A 16715-nucleotide genomic window follows, 5' to 3' on the forward strand; every position below is an offset into this window, starting at 1 on the left:
TTTTTTGTTTAAGTTGGATAGGGCGGGATGAGAAGGTCACGACACCAATTGCGTTTTAGACGCCTAGGAGGATTGCCAGGTATGGTCGGGACTGCGAGATCGCGGATTAGTGGATTGCTGTTGGCGGACAGACGGTTATGAAAACGCTTATAATGTGCTTTAGCTTCTTCCTGGACAGATTTCATTTTCAAGTCAGAGTGGATAGTGCTGTTCGAGATGTAAGGTGGTGCATTGAGTAGTTTCCTGAGGGCTAGGTTTTGGAAGGTTTGGATCTTATTAAGGTTAGATTTTTTAGCATTACCCCATAGCTGGATGCCATATGTCCATACAGGCTTTATTAGGGATTTGTAGATAAGTAGTTTTGTATTTAGGTTAGTGTGTGTGTTATTATTAATGAATGTTTTGAGCAAACGAAGACGAGCATTAAGATTTAGGCGCTTAGATTTTATATGATGAGCCCAAGTTAACCTACGATCTAGGATTAGACCGAGGTATTTTACCGTTTGAGAATTGGGTATTTGGGAGCCAAAGATGGAGACAGCAGGGCAAGGTAGAAGTCTAAGAGTGAACGTAGTATGCAATTTTTCTATATTAAAATTTTTATTAGTAATTAGTGTAACAACGGAAATAATAAATTCTAATAAAAATAATAATAGCTTAGCTGTGTATCAATAATTTTATATTGTGTGCACGATTTAAGATAGTGTATATAGTATGACCAACTATGTAAAAACATTTTAAAAAAATAATTTAAAAATTATTAATTTATAATTATAAAATTTGGCTTTTTTTCCCCGTGACTTATTTTTTACGTGGAATTTTTTTCTCATCTTGGATTTTTTTCCGTAGCTTTTTTTCTTGGCTTTTTTCAGTAGCTTTTTTTTCCGACCACCCTACTATAGACAGTGACTCACACGACACCTGACGTACAGCTGAGCATTATACCTACTTACCCACTTTTTTTACATACATATTTTGATAACCTGGTATTCCTTAGTATCCAGAATAATTCTGAATAATGATATTATATATTACTAACTGATCCCGTGCACTTTGTTGCCCGTTGAAACTTGAAAATGGTAAATATAAATCTACACACGAGACTCGCTAAACTTATATAACTTATGTTAAACTCGCGGCTATCAGGCATCTCAGGCATCTTAGCAAGCAATTTGTGAAAATTCGATTAGTTATTAGTTATTTTTTACCAATAAACTAATGTAACACCATTGATTGTAAATACTAATAATAGATATTCAGATAAAATGTATTTTTTTTTTTTTTGCAAAGCTAAATAATTTTAATAATTGTTGATTATTCCACGTCGATACAGACCTGCCTAGAAGCATATGTGGTCGTCGAGTTTGATTGTTATTTATTTTCAGTAAGCGAATATTTCCTACTAAAAAAGGTACAGGTATACAATTTACACGTTTTTTTTTTTTTTTTATTTAGAAATACGCCTCAAATGCCAGGGTTATTGGCGTTTAAGATATACATCGTAATTTACACGTTTATTTTAATGAATAATAACTAATTATTTACTAAATGTATGCCTAAAACCTTCTCTGTGATGTTCTCTATAATTGAAAAAAACTGCACGGCGATTGAAGAAGTAGTTTGGGAGTTTATCCCGAACAAAAGAGAAAGCGACTTCATTTTACATAGTGGTATCTGATATATTATGCTATATAAAATCAATAGATTTGAATCGTTCTTTTGGATTTATCATGGTTAATAGTTGGGAATTTGTCACGGGAAGTTTTGAACATCAGTATAGGTACGCTGGGTATTAAATGACGAATTGAACACAAATTTTTAATCAAAAAACAGTTGGTATTTTTAACAGACAACGAAGTACACGGGATCAGCAGGTCCTTACTAGTTTTTCGTAATTAATAATCCCTGTTATGATATTATAATATCTATTTAATCGTGATGGCCAACTACTTTATATTATTTTGTTCGACTTGTTTAGACGATAGGGGCAACGCCATCTGTTGACGCGGTGTTAAACTTTTGTGTGTGCCCGAAGAACGCCCTTGACTGTCGCTAACTTTAGTCACTAGATGACGTTGCTGTTTACAATTTTATGTTTTGATTTAATTTTTTAGCCGTGGATTTTTTTTCTTTATGGCCACCGAGCTATTTTAGGTGAAAAGAAGTAGTTTTGATTCTTTTTCGTTGAGTGATCTATAAACATATCCTAACATTCATAAATACGTACAAATTGTTTGTACACTCTACGTCTCAGTACTATACCAATACTTAAATATCAGTAACTACAAATTGCACCATTTTTCATACATGATATCATTTTCAAAATATTAAAATTTTTTTAGATATTTATGGACGTGAATAAACAATAATTTTTTATGAGCAACCTTAGTTCGAATATAAAAAAAATATTCGTCATAATCACGAACATTTACAAATTATTTTGAGTTAGAAATTCATAAAAATGTTTAATTTTATATTCAAGATTAGGAAATTCAATACATTATTCCAAATAAGTTTTTTCAATTTACACAAAAAAAAACTTTTACCGGAAAGAAGAAGATTTAATTAGTAAGTAATGGAGTAAGTATAAATTACAGTGAGTGAGAGTGACACCTAATGGAAAGCAGAGCTGCACCCACTTGCTCACTTTTTTGTTGATTGAGTACTCACCTATACCTACTATACTAGGTGCTATATACAAGTAATTTAAGTTATTTTGTTTTTAATAACGAGGATACGTTAAGACTTAAGATTGCTGAACAAAATATCAGAGACTAAATATCACAGTTGTGTCCAAGTAATTAAGATATTGGAATGTTGGTACTTAGGTACACAGTTACATGTTAGATTGGCAGTTAAAAGAACAATGTTTCTTCTGAAATGATTACGGTCGTCTATCAGTAACTCATACAACTATATAAGTATGTAACTATTGTAACTACTTTGAAGCTATTCTTCGGGATATCGTATAGTTGTAATGTACCTAATGAAAATGTCATAGTTATAGGCACGTTGTATTATTGTAACTTCGATTATTTTTTTATTAAAAAAATAAAGTAAGTTAATATCATAACTAGAATTTCGTGCAAATATATATATGAAATTATTAGGCCAACATCGAAAATCACTGGTGGGCACTGGCCACAGATTAGACAACCTCATGTTGGGACGGAAATACTATTGGGAGTACAATACCGAGTACTTGTATAATTAGGTGCACAGAAGTGCTACTGTTCACGTTTTATTTTTTTATATAGAATATAAATCTTTACTTATGTTACCTATTTCATACTGTAAGTATTGTATTTTTAGTGTCGTATCTCATTATACAATTAAATATAATATCATATATTATATTATCTACCTACAGTACCTAGTACCTACTCGTCTAGTCTTCTTATTGTTAAAACATACATTATAATATAATATTATCACCATTTTCGTAGTATTTGTGTATAATAATGCAGTCATACTGTGCATTTTGATAGTATTCTTTACATAATATACTATATAGGTACATGAACATGGACGGACCTCGGGCATAATATTATAATGGTTAGGAGGTGTAACTTTATTATATTATATCATTGTAATATTATAATATTTCACCAGAAATTACCAGTAAAGGCATAGACACAGTTGTTGGTACATCGTACATATTATTATATTACATACAATTTATCTGACATTCGTTCGTTGTGCGTATACATATATGTGTTATTACCTACCTATAAAATAATATTCATAATAATAATAATAATAATTATCATAAAAACCATATACAAATTCGAGTGCTGGTCTGGTAAGATAATAATGCAACAAGAGACGATCTCCATAATATTATAATATAATGTTTAGTTATGAATTATATTTACACAATACAATATACAATAGACCACGAGTTGTAGACTGATGTTTAAAGGCAGCTACTATATTATTATAATATATGTGATGTACATAGGCGGTAATTATTTTATTTTTCCTCTTTTCGTGAGCTGCTTGGGAACGGATTTATGAACACGTCTGACGTCTGTGTTTGCCAACGGCGCCGAAACGTACATATTGTGAGCGTAAGACAAATAATAAAAAAAATGCACACTGTGTATAATACTACCGATTGGATTAAACTAAGAGAAATAGCTGCTAAAAAAATGAATTTTAAATAAAATTTAGGAGCGTACTCCGTGTAATATATAGTTAGGAACTAGTGTATATATTACATGCATGGTGTTTATATTTTTCATGAAAAAAGTAAATATGTATGAGATCTAATACTAGTTATTATAATTCATAATAGAGTGTAAGCGGATAAAACTTGGTTTGTGTGAACAAAATAACAATTTATGGTCTATTACATTGTGTGAAGAGAATTACTAACTATAGACACAATTGTCTATGTTTCTTTTATGGAAGAAAAATATCAAATTAAGTAAAAACAATTTAGTTGCTATATTTACCAGAAAAATAAATGAAATACATGCATTTCTTAATAAAATAATTTATAGGTAACAATTGTATTATAAATTATAGATATTAGTGTTAATATTTTAATGACTTGATGAGTTATTACGTATTTTGAATATTCATCATTCTAAATGTTAACAAAGTGCGTTTGGTTATCCTCAAAAATTAATTTACTTATGTGCAATAACTATAAAACATTTTTATGTTCTGTATTTAAGTAGGTAGTGTAACTTTATATGGTTTTATGAGATATAATTTTGATTTTTTCCCTTTATGTAAATAGTATGCACCTACCTACATATAAAATATGTATATTATTTTATTATTGTGTTCTATTCAAGTTCTTAAATAAATTAGATACATAATATAATATAATAGAAAAAAATATTTTTCAATATAAAATGAACATTTATGTTTTATGATTTATTTATTTGTTATTTATAACTTTGTATGGCACATTGGCACCCGTCACCTATGATAGTATTATTTACAATTGATAATTCAAAGTTGTACTATTAAGTACCTATATCATATGTGGTTTGTTTAAATATACGTAGCCCTCATATGAAAGGAAGAAGATGAGTGGAAACTGCAGGCTGGGCAGAATCTGCTACGAAATTAAATAACTAGTTACGACTTCTATGATCTAATCTTAAGGAACACAAGGGGAAGTGTCTTCTAAATTTATAAGACTACAATACGATTTCCGTACATATTGTAATAATAATATATTAATATATATGTAATACATGTTGAATAAATAATGACTGATAGCCGATAGGGGTAAGTTATATGGAGTAAAAGTCCAACAGATGATTTCTGCTGGTCGGTTCAAATAAGAAAAATGATGTAAATTTTGTGTGATTTTACAAAACCGAATGATTAATTAAGATGGGGACTATCAACTTGATTTGATTTACTATATAATCGTATAATATATATTTTAATGTTTAGGAGGTCATTTAGGTATAGGTACCTTCTTTTATGTTTCCAAGTTTTAGTATTCATCCATTTATTGCTTTAAGTTATTCAATAAAAATCTATGTACAATTTATTTTATTGTGAAATTATGATATATATATATAATTAACTCATGTCTCATAATAATACATAATGTTTTAATATATGTATAATGTATATATAGCTAATCGTAATCGTATATATAAATATATTATGCCATTGTATTATTATGTGTAACAGTGACGCCGAAAATTTACTTTAGATATCAGTTCAATAGAACTGCCTTCAAAATTGGGCGAGTTGGTAAAATAATAAAGTTATAATAGTTCCTATTTTTCTTGCTGCTATAATTTTATTAAACACAGAAATGTAATTTTTATATTAATAATTAAGCCCGTTTCTCAGTCGATTGAACGGGGTGAGTGGGTCAATCAAGGATCAAACTATATAGTATAATATACTAACTGCCAGTTTGAATTTTTTATTCAGCGCTACCAATGTGCAATCAGATCATACATTGTAGTAGTTACCTACCTAAGTATACTAAATTACACAATAATAATTATCAACTATCCATACATTATACATATATAAAAATAGTGAGCTCATTTTTCATAATCTTTAGAACGCATACACTGTTAGGTCATCCACTGCTTAAATTGCATAAAATCTAAATATTTGGAAAATATATGATCATAATTACACTTAAAAATTCCCCAAATCAGAATTTGAATTAAGCGAAAATAAGGATGTGGGCATATTAAGTGTACCTGTCACTCTGTATACTTGACAGATTGCTTTTTTAATAGTTAAACAAAATCACTAAATTTTACATGGTAAACGACAATATAATGTAGGTACTCGTGTTTCTGGTTGTTGTATTTTTTTAACTTTTTTTTTAACTTGGGAAACAATTCATTTCAAACTGTGCTCTGTTTTATATAGAACTATAACGTGTATTCTTTCAAAAACGATGTCTCCCGCTCCCATTGATGTCTTTTCGTAGAAACCGTCCAAACGCATTACTTCAAACACTTTTGTAAACCACCGTAAATACAATATACATGTAAGTATAATAGTACATTTATGTCTTTAGAGGAAGGAGGCTGTACATTGACAGTGATATATGGTAGCAAGAGTCAAACCGTCTTAATTCATCTTATTGGATGACCCGTGTCGCTTGACCTTATGAATTTCATAGAGGAATGACCGTACACCCGTGCAAAATTAGGTACAGCTATTTTTTAAAAATAAATTTGAATCCTTGTTTGCAAGATGCATTACGTTTTAGGCGTCGAGATAGTCTTTAAAATGTATACACTAATATAAACAAAAAACATCAATAACTGATGAGAGGTTATCGTTAGTAGATATATTTTATTTTGGTTATTGTATTTGTTATTGTCTACTTACACAGATTAAGCCGTAAGATTTAAAAACTAAAAATATATAATGAAAAAATGTTTTTAAAAAAATGTTCATTTCAAAAACATAATATACATATATAGTTCAAGACAGGTCAATAGTTCAAAAATGTATATTATACAAACATCAAACAAGTAGCTACCTACCTATACCTACCAGTTGGAATTTCCGGAAATGAACAGGAATATTCTCTGAAATTACCAAAGAGTCAAAACGTACCTATATGTTTATTTTTTTTAGCTGAATTGGGTGACTTTTTTATAGTAGCTATTCTTATACTTTATAATTTTAAGTTATCTAAGAAATATCTTATAATATTAGAGCAACGGAGCTTATCCATGCCAAAATAAATATTAGTTAGAAAGTTAATTACCTATATATGAATCGTTCCAATATAATAAGAATTTAACTATTATTGTTGAGTGAGTTATCTTTCACTCTAAAGCATTTAATTGTGGCAATAATATGCAGTAACTACAGCACTGTGTATAAATGTATAATCGCAGAATAACGGTTTTTCTGTCTCTGTGGTATAACCGCTGTGATAATCACCACGTTGATACTGGATGCTATAATTTGCCAGTTATGAATAAATTAAAATAATTAACACAAACTACAAGAATACCATTTTGGGGGTAAAGTCGTCTAATTTTGTTCACTTCGACGCATCACTGTGTTTCATTATTCCCTATAAATATATAAAAGAAATGTTTAGTAATGAATATAATGGCATATTATTGGCATTCAAAAGATTAATGGTACTCGGTTAATCTAAAAGCATTTCATGATTTCTCTTAAGATGCGAGCTTATATGTATTACTTCTATTTTTTTACACACTTTTCATGGAAACTCGTATACATTTCGTAACTTCCAATTTTTCATTCATATAAGATGAAACGCTTTGGTATTTTTATTGTTTGAAAACCCGTTTCTAAAAAACTAAAACCATTATATTGTTTCACTTTAAGTCTAAAAACATAATATAATGTATAGGTAAGAGTGTAAGACACATATTAATGTTTTATATGCGTTTCTCTTAATTCAATTAATTATTATTTTTTGGTCACATAACAATTAAATTTAACGTAAAAAGATAATTGAATAGGTATCAAGATTGTTCTATAATCTTCTCTATACATAAAAGAAAGTTACTTTAGCAATAATCAATGCAGAGCCAAACTTATTTGAGTTATTAAATTGAAATGTTGAGGATGGATTAATATTATGTCAAGTTCCACTAAGAAAGTATTTTTCAAAACTTTTAAAGGGTCGAAATCGACAAAAATAAATTGTTTACGTGGGTTTCCATACAAACATGCAACCATAACTTTTTGTCTGTTTAACTATGTGTTTGATCGGCGAGTAGATATGAATTGTTCCGAACAGTAAAATTCAACAATTTATTTATGTATATAAAAATAAATCCCTATTTCCCTGTATACTTTCTTAGTAATCATTTCACAGTGGAATCAATCGGAAGATTAATGAACAATTTTACAGTAAGTTTTTTGTTAAGTGTTTGTTTATCATGGTTAGTTTAAGCAATCACGCTTAAAATTTTAAACAAACTTAAGTCACTCACGGGCCGCCGTGCCATAGGTATACAATTTGCAGGCTTATTTTAATTAAAAACTAATTTTTGCTCTCAACTTCCTTATTTTTTTTAGTAGAACTTAGTTTTTTTTTTAATTTTTGAGAGACATTGGTCAACTTTTAGTACATTGGCTACCAAGGTGACTATCAGCTGAGTTACACTTACAGCCGCTCATCGGCATGTGCACAATATAAATATATATATAAATACACTTTGTTTATATTTAATGGACTATAAAAGCCATACAGTGTATCCACCGATAAACATATACCTAATACACTATTTGAGATGATTCTTTAGTTCTCATTTTTACAAGTTATAATTAGGTATTCAAATGAATCATCAATTAGATATTATTAGTCTAGGTCATATATTCAAAACTTTTTTTTTTAAATTTTAAATTAATGCATTTATAATAATATTTAATAGAGTCCTTAATATTTTTCTGGCCGACACAAAATCAACAAAACATCGTTACGATAGATTTGACTAGTATAATTTATTTTTGTCTCTCGAAGTATATTTTGACGTATTGATCACTACTCACTAGCTAAGCTACCTCACATCGTCTACTTGCGTCTTGTGTTCCGTACATTACCAGTATCAATCGTTATATCGTTGTCGCGCTTAAGTCATATAATTTAATATGTCTACGGTGGCTACTAACGATAAGCCCGTTGTTAACCTGCAGTTGACGGAAGGAGAAAAAATGCAAATGATATTCGAAGAGTTGAGGTCGGCCAAGTTCCACATTCCGGCTACGTTTTCGGCACGGGTCGGAACATGGCCGACGTTGAGAAGACACTCGTCTACGCCGAACGTGGCCGCCAGGATTCGTCGTCAGCCAGTCGCGGCAGGAGACTCCGAAATCCATCGGAGTTTGACCACGCCGGTCGCGCAACCCCGCGATCCTCGTGAGCTGCCCGAAGTGCCGGAACAGAACGGGCACCCATCCTGCAGTCCTGCACCGGACCACGAAGTGTCTGTTGCGAAGTACGACGCGTCGCTGCAGGAGAACGGTGCTGTGGAGTCGACGGATAAGCAGAACGGAAGTGACACTTCGTCGTGTGCGTCCGTGAAGGCGGCGGCGCCTGAACTCCCAGAAACATCGGCCAAGGTCCGGGAGCTCGACGAATTTGCAGGAGACCCCGTTCAGGGCGGAGTCGATGGTCGTCGGCGCCCAATATACGTATGCGTTTCGAACTGACGGACACCCCGGAACCGGCGAAACTCGGAGAATGCAGCGAAGCAGCCTCTGGTCAGAAATTGGTCGACGACTCTGTCCATCCTAAACGGCGTCACAACATGTGGAGCCGGAAGAAGAAATTCGTCCGGCGTATGTTTTGCTGCGCCGCCGTTTAGGATGACCCCGACGTTTTTGTTGCCTGTATGCGGAGCCGTTGCTAGGCACTGGCAAGAGGTCATTAAGAGCAGTTATACGAATGGCGCGATTTCGCATCGAGTGGCAGTCATCTCAATTCAAATATGATGATTTACAAAAAAAAATGATGTATATATATCAAAATAATAATATTTTCAATTTAAGCATTTTTTAGTAAGTATTTCACGATTTGTGATTTTTGAAGGACTTTCCGTGACATCAGTAGGTTTTCTCTTAAGTTGGTTTGAAAACAGTTTATTTTTTAATACATTTATTGACAGTTTTTCGTGGTATCGATGGTCAATAATAATATCATATTTTAAACTTCTGTTATACACCGCAGCAGCTCGTTACCGTAATGGGTTCGACGATCGGTTTTCAATTTCAATCGCTGACGCACATTGTCTGTGTATAGGACTAGAAAGATACTAGTATATTTTAAAATCAATGGTATCACTAAACTTCGTTGCGATTCCGACTGATTGTATCGGACCACTCTATCATTTCCGCCCGGCGATTACCATCTCTGCGACCAACTGGCAACTGCTGATGGATATTAACGATTACTTTATAATATTTATACATCTACAAGAAACATTTCAGCCAAAATTACCACCTCCGTTGTGGACCTGTTATGGCCGACGACTCATAATATCATTATACACATTATACACACGCGGCTGAATCGATTATAATCAATTATACACTCGTAATAAACTGTAGGTACAATTATTATTGTTGTTTGTAGTGTTTAGGACTCACGTATTATATTATAGACACCTTCCTATAATTAAATAAATATATTCTACGTACGTGTGTGCGGTCGTTTCTATATATATTCCAATTAAAAATTTCCTGCTCGGAAACTGACGAAAGGAAGCTAAACTATTGCACCGCCGCACGATAATAATTAATCTTCATTTAAAGGCTCTATTATAGTAGTAATTACATAGTAGTATATAGTACCTTCTTATATAATATTAGGTATCTAAATACATATAAGTACCTATAATATAATACGCTCGATTGTATTCACCATGTATCGTACAATTATAGCTTTATACATTATATTTATACACTCTCTATACATGTATACCTACATACAACTGCAGTGTTATTTTTTTGTGTATGCGCATCATATTTAATTATTGCAATAATATTGTCATATTCGATATTATATACATATATTCTACGTATATTATTTTTACCCTTCCGATGTATGATAATATTATACCAATCAAGCGCAATTATTGTATTTTTGTTTTTGCAAAAATTCATAATATTTAATACTAGCACTACGCCTGTTGTACGACTAGTACGTCATATTGTATAGTTATCTTAATATTTTTTACTAGTAAGTTATGGACTATAAACCAATAAAAATACCAGTTGTAAATGTACTGGTAAGTGTACATATACAAAACATATAACATCGCATATTATCGACAATATTTAAACGATTTTAGCATATCTATACAATTTAATGTTATGAATTTATATTAGCTAATAGGTATCTAGGTATCAATACCTAGGTACCTATAAATAAGATTCATAGTTGCCGTTATATAAAAATAAAAATACACAATATATATTATAAATAATGTACTGTATATCGTATGTATAGATCATGGAGACCAGCAGAGTTTGTATGCTACGTCAAAGGGTAAGGGTATATATCTGTATATAGCTTGACAGTATGGCAAGTCTCGATCATCCACCGTAAAATGTATACAGTAATATAAGTATAATATTATATAGGTATTTATAGTCTTTCAATTAAAATCAACGTCGGACGTACACATCGATACATCGTAACAATAATGTATATAGGTACCTCTAATTTGTTATTTTATTATCGTAATTAAATTTCTCCTAATTATTTTAATTAGATATACCCGTTTATCGCCATTATCCGTAGGTATACCTGTGTAGACACCAGCTCGGTAGTTCCTATATAGTTATAGAAAGCAATAAGCGAGATATACGTATTTCAAACTGCGGTATAGCAGTACAGGTACCTATATATTACAGGGTACTTATATTCCGTTTTACATATAAACCCATAATATAATAACATACGATGTAAAATGTTGTACTTAAAAAACAATTCCTCAGAAGGTACTAGTGTTTAGCAAGTATAGACGTGTATAGGTATACCTAATGTATTTTTTATTGTTTTTATCTACTTGTCAATAGTTTACTTACACGAGCATACATATACCTGTACGGCTGTACACATATTTTTACTTGTACGCACAAACATACACTCATTTGTATACCTTATAAATTATAATATGGTCGGATAATCGTGCTATAGGTACTACAATATCTCCATGATTGCTGTAACTTACGAAATATCTATAATATACAGCATCTAGGTTGGAATAATATTATATATTTCAAAATAAAAATCATTAAAATACATGTGTAGAATAGTATTTAATCGTCAGATATTCTCATATTATATAAGGTGCATACATAATGGCTTCATACAACAATAGGTATAGACTATGGGTATCTAGTGAATTGCAGGGGATGTGACATTTTAGTAGGATTGAATGTGCTAGACTGCAGAGTAACAGCGTCGTGGTTGGAACATGTATATTATACAAATTTATATCTCACATGAAATATTTAGAAAGTTTAAAATTGTTCCAAATATTGTTAGGTATACGTTCCCAAACTTTCTAGATACACCATATTTAATATTTATACCTAATTACCTAAATACTATACTGCATAAGTATTAAATTATACCTATACTATCTAATTATTAGAAATAATTCGCTTACCGCGAGTTAATGTATACCGATAACGGTTGGTAATTGGTATAGGTACTTGATATAATCAACTTAATAGCCACGATCAAGATTTCGATTTATGTATTTGATTGATTTATTATTACGGTAAATATATTATAGGTAATGACCATTTATTTTTTGCAGATAATAATTATCAATAAATTGAAAACTTAATTCGCTTAATGATCGAAATCAAACTGATAAAACCTTAATTTTGGAATAAAGAAAATATTATTTCTACGGCAGATATATATTTTTTATGTTTTTGGCTTTCAAACATGAATAGAAAAATAATTGGTGTAAACTATAAATACACAGGTAACTGATATTATAAATAGTCAATTTTTTTAGCACTCCGAAAATACTTCTTGCGATGATAAAATTCGATGGTTTTCTTTTTTCTTCAAATTAAAGCGTCCAAATACTAAATAGTGGTAAAGCGTTATTTTCTTAGTAATATATACACCACATAAATTATCGACGTTTGTCAATGGAATAAAATACCGCAATGTGTATTGTAAAAGAGTATAAAGGAGAGGAAAAAACGGTTTTCTCTACTTCGGAGGACCACTGCGAAATTGGTGTCGTTTGTGTTCTTTGACCCATAGAACGGAAAAATTTCCATTATATCTGAAAGCGCAGAACACAAATCAACTGTGTAAAAAAATAAGTATTTTTTTATTATTATTTTATTATTAATATCATTATGCTTTTTACATAGATCGGCAGCAGTTGTGCCCATAAACTCCGTGACAAATCAACGCGAGCGCGAAAAAAAAAATACAATAATATAAATACCTATCTATTGTGTTTTATTTTTTTTTTTCCATCGCGTTGATCTGCTCCTCTGTGGCTCTACTATACAAATTGTTTTATTTTTATACATTATTTTTTATCTTTCCCCTTTTGGTGTAGTCACCTACCTATATAGATACACAGTATGCGCGCGTTCTTCGCACGGTTTTTTTTTTTTTTTTTTTGAGTTTTGACGCACGACCCGCGCTTTAGATCCGATCATAATTGGCTCGTGCTGACTGGGCATTTTACACGACCGGCAACAATTATTATCAATAATATGGGTAGGTACACCGCCGCCGTCGTAGTAATACTATATCTGTACGTACGCACACACATACCTATGTATCTACTATTATTATTCACTCACCTAACCCATTATGTTTATTACTGTATATTATATTATTACCGATTGGGAATCTGGAAGAATCGTATAAACGCTCGTGATTTGTCGAATCGTGCATGCCCAAGATAATATGTGTATTATAATAATATCCGTTCGGTGTACTGTATAGTGAAGGTATATCTATCTACCTACTTACATTATTGCAGTCAGGTATCATATTATATATTTATATGTATGTATATTATAATATATTATATACTTCAGTATTTTGTTATTATTATTAGGTATTATTCGAAACATCTCTGTATATTAGCTCGTGTCCGCACCGTAACATAATCGTTTAGATATTTGCGGCCTACTATTATTATTATTATTATTATTATTATTTATTATACTGCTATATGTTGATATTTTAATATTTTTTTATTTTTTTATTTTTTCAATATGACAATAACACATACACATTGCAGCGATGCCGATTGATACACAATAGTTGAATGACAGAGGCGCGACCAGAGAAATCTATGTCTGTCCGACTGTCTCTATAACCATGATTATACCGACCACTTACCTATATATGTACCTATATTAAAATATTGCATTCTATTTATTATAATATTATATGTACGATTGTAACGGCAAACAACGATCATTGTGTATAGGTACAGTACCTATTATATTATATTATGTAGAATACCTAAGCGGCACGTGCAAAAATGTCTGTTTTGTATATTATAATATGTAATATTATTTTTCTTTTACGCATAATATCCGTGATAAAAATGAAAAAAATAACGAGACAAGCTGGATTTGAACAGTGGATTTTTTATTTCGTTTTACTCGCAATGTCGCTATAGTAAATGCATAGGTAATATATTGTCGCTTTACGTTCAGTAATACGGTTGAAAAATAACTTCGCAAACATTATAGCTTATAGGTAGGTAGCCGTAAAATAATAAAGTCTTATAATATAACATACTAAAATATAGTAAATAATTGTTGTATTTTGTGTTATATCTATATACCTACCCCGTACAAAGTTATTAAGTACCTACACTCAGAGCCTGATTTAGGGGGGTATCTAGGTGACAAGTCACCCGGCCCCAATTTAGAGTAGACCTCATGTTTTTTGATCATTTGTATTTTTTTTGAATATTCTAATTATTTAAATGCAACATTTGAACATTCAACATTCAATTTTTTAATAAGATAATAATAACTTTATAATATAAGGTCTTTTTTTATTGAAGTCCCTAGCCACAACATTTGTAAATCAGGCTCTGCCTACACAAATAATGCAGTAAGAAACTATAGCTATAATGTATAGAACTATATAGTACTTTATACAATGAATCATAAGCTAGTGTAAATAACATAGTAAGTTCTACTCTACTGTAAATTCTCATTTTATAATATATTTTTACACAATAAAGAACATTTTGGAACTTTGAAAAATTAACTTCATGTTTTGTTCATATTGTTCATTTTTGGATAAAAATGCTTATATTATAATATTTATCATAACATCCATAACTGAATATGACGTTTATAATTATAATATTTTGTCTATACCTATAACATACGCAAAACAACAGGTCAGGACATGGCTTGACCTAATACTGATTGGATATCATAATCTGACTTAAAAGAATTAAAAATTAAAAACTATTATTTTGTAATTAGAATTTGTTTTCACATTCATCATTTGGCCTGTCTTAATAAAATTTTCTAATTTTTCTCTTATGATGGGTATTCTATATAATAGATTGTTGTGAGAAGTAAGCAATGCGACCTTATAAAAATTAAAATTATAATAGGGGTACCTATAACGGGAAAAATTTCTTTTTATGTTAACTAGTAATTAAATGCGCACATGTTAAATTCCAAAAATGTTTTAAACTAGTTTAGGTATTAGATATATTATATATAGATGTTATTGCTCGATTAATATTTTCGAAGCATTTCAAGCATGTCGCATGGGACTGATGGGTATCTAAGTATTACCTATAATCTATGATACACAATATATTACCTATATTACCCAAATATTATTATTTGTTACATCGACCGGTGCAGGAACACAAATGTAATATTATTTATTTTACATTTTTATCACATACGAGTATACGGCCTAATAATATTCAACTCATAACAGAAGACATTAGTAGTAATTTGTGATAATATATTTTGTGGACCACCCTAGCTGCAACAGTTCATCTCACCGTTGAGAAAGCGATGATTGATCCGTCTACTTAGCTGAGATGTTATAATACATGTTTGATTAATTGTGCCCATAATCCATTATCCTCATAAAATATATATATATACCTTACCAGGTGCAGAACTCGAGCCATTAGAGGTAATCGGATGGAAAACAATAGTGTTATCTAGCAATATTAATATACATAATATAATGACAGCCGTAAATCTGAATCACGCATTCAGTAAGTACTAACTACTAAGTAATGATAAATAATAACATCAAATGCGCACGTTAAGTAAAAATTCTAAACTATAACCATACCATGTGGGTGGTAACAGTAGTACTTGTATACTAAACTATAGATTATATACTTATTACTTCAATACTATATTATCTAAATATATGATTTTCACTATTTGATTTCCATTTATGAAAAGTGAACAATTTGTGACTGCTGAATGCTGATATAGGTACTGGGTGCAGACTCGTACAAATATTAAAACTACCTATTTATGTGAGTATATATAGGTATAAGTACGAGTAGATGTACGAGTATATTATTTACTTATGGCGCAATACCCATTTATATACTTTTAATTTTATTATAAGTTATGAAATGTATATACAGGAACCAATCAGTAAAATGTCGTAATCAATTATTTTTACAACACAAGATTTTTTTTTAGAATTACTTAATTATATATAAACACCTAAGTACCAGGTAAAACATTTTTATATTTTTAAT

Source organism: Myzus persicae, unplaced genomic scaffold (genome assembly GCF_001856785.1).
Source record: "Myzus persicae strain clone G006 unplaced genomic scaffold, MPER_G0061.0, whole genome shotgun sequence".
Taxonomy (NCBI): domain Eukaryota; kingdom Metazoa; phylum Arthropoda; class Insecta; order Hemiptera; family Aphididae; genus Myzus; species Myzus persicae.